This window comes from Chrysochloris asiatica, unplaced genomic scaffold (genome assembly GCF_000296735.1).
Source record: "Chrysochloris asiatica unplaced genomic scaffold, ChrAsi1.0 scaffold00010, whole genome shotgun sequence".
NCBI lineage: Eukaryota > Metazoa > Chordata > Mammalia > Afrosoricida > Chrysochloridae > Chrysochloris > Chrysochloris asiatica.
Window position 1 is genome coordinate 675640 of NW_006408528.1, and position 4734 is coordinate 680373.

The 4734-nt window shown below is 38.4% G+C and overlaps 1 pseudogene; it reads left to right on the forward strand.

Annotated features, from left to right (window-relative positions):
- The first annotated feature begins 325 nt into the window (after positions 1 to 325).
- LOC102831915 lies at positions 326 to 884 on the forward strand (annotated as a pseudogene).
- The last annotated feature ends 3850 nt before the right edge of the window (positions 885 to 4734 follow it).

Here is a 4734-nt window from a genome sequence, read left to right on the forward strand (position 1 = left end):
TGTTCTCCCATGTAGACTATCACATAATTCACAATAAAACATTAAAAAAACAAAAAAAAACAAAAAAAAACAGATTGCTAGTCTGACTTCTAAGATGACTTGGAGTGGTTTCAAATCACTAAACCTTTACCTTGGAATGAAGTTCTTAACCATTTGCACCTCCCAGGAACTCCTAAATATTCACAAATAGTGGAACAATCATTTCTAAAGAAAAATCTATCAAAGATGATCATTGTGAAACACATTTTCTATGTAATATATGCTACCTATAGAAATTTAGTAACAAAAACTATTTTGGAACAATAAAATAAATTTTCAAAGCAAGATGGCAGCCCCCATCGATCTGGAGTTGAAGAAGGCCTTTACAGAGCTTCAAGCCAAAGTTATTGACACTCAACAGAAGGTGAAGCTTGCAGACATACAGACTGAACAACTGAACAGAATGAAAAAAGCATGCACATCTTACAGATACAGAGATTATAACTTGGTAGGATGAGACTAACACGTATGAAGGTGTGGTGGTAGTGGTTATGTGCCATGGAGTCAGTTCCGACTCCTAATGACCCTGTACAGGGTTTCTGAGGCTGTAAATCTTTACGGGGGCAGAAAGCCTCATTTTTCTCCCAGAACAGCTGGTAGTTTCGAATTGCTGACATTGAGGTTAGCAGCCCAATTCGTAACTACTATGTTACCAGAGTATAGGAAGAATGTTTATTCTTCAGTCCAAGGAGGCTAATTCTTAACCAGCTTTTTAAAAAAACAGAAAATAGCAGAAGAAAAAAATTAAAGAATTGGAACAAAAACAAACAAACAAACAAAAATCCTACCTTAAGTGGAACATCAGGGAAGCTGAGGACAACATTGGGGAGATGCTGATGGCCTGAAGAGTCCAGTAAGAGGCCATGAAGGGACACTCTCCCTCTGGACCCGCCCATTCCTGGTGAGGGCAGGCCCTGGACAAGGAAAGACTCTACTATGATCTGAGGGACATTTTACTGGGTGGCCTCACTACCCTGCATTTTTTACATTACCCAGAGTCCCTTGCAGATCCCAACCCCGTTATTTCCTATCCTGGCTCTGTCTGCCACTCCTGCAGGACACGCCTGTCTCCCAGGGGTGTGGCGTGAACTCCCAGGAAAGAGAAGGCTGGAGCCAGGACAGCCAGCTCTGCCTTAGCCCACTATTGGTACCATGCTGGTCAGACCAACAAAGGCATCTGCCCCACTAAAAATAAATAAATAAATTTAAAATAAATGTTCATTTCCTTTTTCAAAAAGTTCATTGCACATATGATAAGTATACCTTAATTGATTCTATTTCTACAAAAACTAAAAAAGAATTACTCAAAAAATGAAAATATAAATTATTCACTGTTGTTGTTGTTGTTAAGTGCCGTTGAGTCGGGTCCGACCCATAGCGACCCTGTACAGGGTTTCCGAGGGTGTAAAAATTATTCACTAGAAGGAATTTAATGGAAAACGTCTATTCCTGTCAATCAATTCTCACTAATAGCAACGCTATAGAACAATGTAGAACTGCTTCCATGAGATTCCCAAGGCTATAAATCTTTACAGAAGTAGATTGCCACATCTTCCTCCCATTAAATCCCTGATGAGTTTAAACACCTGATCTTTGGGTTAGTAACTGAAAACTTAACCACTGTGCCACCAGGGCTCCTTAAACGATACTATAGATTCAGGTAAGTGCTAGGTTACTAATTTACAATAACAAAGAATTACCAAAGACAAACTGAAATTGAATCAGTAAAAAAACCTTTGATCATTGTGTCTGTGACTCCTTTAAAATTTGGAAGTTCAGTGGCACTGGACAGCGAATTAAAAGGTCAATATTTCAAGTCCACTAGTCACTCCTAGGAAGAAAGATGTGGTTTTCTGCTCTCACAAAGATTTGCAGCCACAGAAACCCTATAAAGAGTCACTATAAGTCAGAACTGACTCAATGGCACTTAACCAACAAGAACAACTTGAGAGTTTAGTGCAGAGTCACTCTACCAAAAAGAACTGGTCAGTGTTTAATTTTTCAAGAGATCACATATGATGAAGCACCTATGGTATTGCGGGGGAAAGTCCAAACTGCGCAGAAAGCATTGACAAAGAACAAGACTGCAAGAATTGACAGAATACAAATTGAAATCTTTAAGCAGACTGATGCAGCACTGGAGACACTCAATTGTCTATGCCAAGAAATTTGGAAGTTAACAGATTATGAGAGATCTATATCTCACCCCAAAGAAAGGTGACCCAACAGAATGTGGCAATCATCAAACAATATCATTACTATACAAGTAAATACAGTTTTGCTGAAGATAATTCAAAAATAGTTGCTATGTTTTTTAATTAGCTCCAAAGGGAGCTGCCAGAACCTCAAGCCATAGTTAGAAAAGAATATTGAATGCGGAGTATCATTGCTGACATCAGATGGATCTTGGCAGAAGGCCAAGAATGCCAGAAAGATACATATTTGTGCTTTATTGACTATGAAAGGATCATAACATATGATAATAGCAATTAATAACATTATGAAGAATAGGAATTCCAGTATGCTTAATTGTATTCAAGAGAAATCTATACACAGAAAAAGAGACAACCATTAGAACCGAACAAGGAGATACTGAATGGTCTAATATCAAGAAAAATGTGTTTCAGGATTGTATCATTTCACCATAATTATTCAATCTGCACACTGAGCAAATAATCCAAGAAACTGAATTAAATGAAGAAGACTCATCAACAATCTGCAATATGCAGATGACATAACCTTGCTTGCTGAAAATGAAGAGGGCATGATGTATTTACTGATGAAGATCAAAGACGACAGTCTTCAGTATGAATTGCACCTCAGTGTAAAGAAAATAAAAATCCAAACTAATAAACATTGTGATAAATGGAGAAAACATTGAAATTGTTGAAGGTTTCATTTTACTTGTTTCTAGTCAGTGCTCATGGAAGCAGCAGTCAAGAAATCAAATGACTACTGCATTGGGTCAATCTGATGCAAAAGAGCTCTTTATATAATGTTAAGGAGCAAAGATGACAATTTGAGGACTAAGGTATGCCTGACCCAAACCAAACCAAACCTACTGCCATCATGTCACTTTTGACTCACAGCAACCCTACATAATGTTTCAAAGGATATAAATATTTAAAGGAGCAGAAAGCCTCTTCTTTCTCCTGCATATCTGCTGGTTAATTTGAGCTGTTGACTTGCAGTTAGCAGTCCAGTGTTTATCCTACAGCACCACTAAGACCCAAATATTGATATTTTCAATCACCTCATATGCATGAAAAAGAACGATTCTAAATAAAGAAGACCTGTGAAGAATCAGTGCCTTTATTATGAAGTTGGTGAAGAATATTGAATATACCACGCCTGGACTGCCATAACAGCAAACAATTTGGAAAAAAAAGGCCAGATTGCTCCCTAGAAGTGCCTAGAGGGAGCTATGTCTCTCATACTTTGGACACGTTATCAGGAAGAACCATGCCCTGGAGAAGGACATCATGCTAGGTAATGTTGTTTTTGTTAAGTGCTATCGAGTTGGTTCTGACTCAAGCAACCCTTTATAGGGTTTCCAAGGAGTAGCTGGAGAGCATGAAGCATCAGCCTTGTGGTTTAAACTGGACTTGCAATCCACTGCATTAACCCACAGCATCACACTAGAATACCAGGTAATGTATGTTGTTGTTGTGCCGTCAAGTCAATTCCGACCCATAGCGACCCTGTATAGGGTTTCCAAGGAGCAGCTGGTGAGCTTGAACCACACTAACCTTGCAGTTCAAATGACTTTGCAGTCTGACGCATTAGCCCACAGCGCCACACCAGGACTCTAAGTAATGTATAGGGTCAATAAAAAGAAAGAAGACCCTCAACAAGATGGATTGACACAGTGGCAACAACAATGGACTCAAATGCAACAAATGTGAGGATGGCTCAGAACTGAGCAGTGTTTCCTTCTCTATGAGTCAGAACTGGACGGACAGCATCTGACAATGACAACTTGCAAGTTGACAGCTTTATTAACCCCACACATTTTCTTTCATAAAAAAATTTTTTACACAAAATTGTTACTCATTATTTGTTCAGAACTCTATAAATAATTGAGAAGTAACCAATTTAAATTTTCTATATATTATGGATTTAATTGTGTCCACTCAAAGCATGAATTGAATTTCTGACCCTTATGAATGTGATGCAGTTTGGAACTAGAAATGTGTATTGTTATGATAATGAATCCACACCAGAGTATATGCATGATCCTAAGATTAATCACTTCTAAGGAGCTCTGTTAGCATAGTGGTTAAAAATCGGACTGCGAACTGCAAGGTCAGCAGTTCGAAACTACCAGCTGCTCCGTGGTAGAAAGATGAGGCTTTCTGCTCCCGTAAAGATTTACAGCCTCGGAAACCCTGTTCAGGGTCGCTATGGGTCGGAACCAACACAATGGCACTTAACAACAACAACAACAACAAAGTTATTAAAAACAAAAACAAAACATACCATAGTAAGCACAGTGACACAAACACACTGGAGAAGATAATCTCCATATGAGGAATGCCAAAGAACAAAGTATTGCCCAGGACTACTGACAAAAAGAAGGAATCAGTACAAATGATGTTCTAATCTGCATTTTAGTCTCCAGAACTATAAGAAAAAACGATTTCTGGTTTTTAAAGCTATTTGTTGGCTGTATTTATTTAACTGCAGCACTAGGTA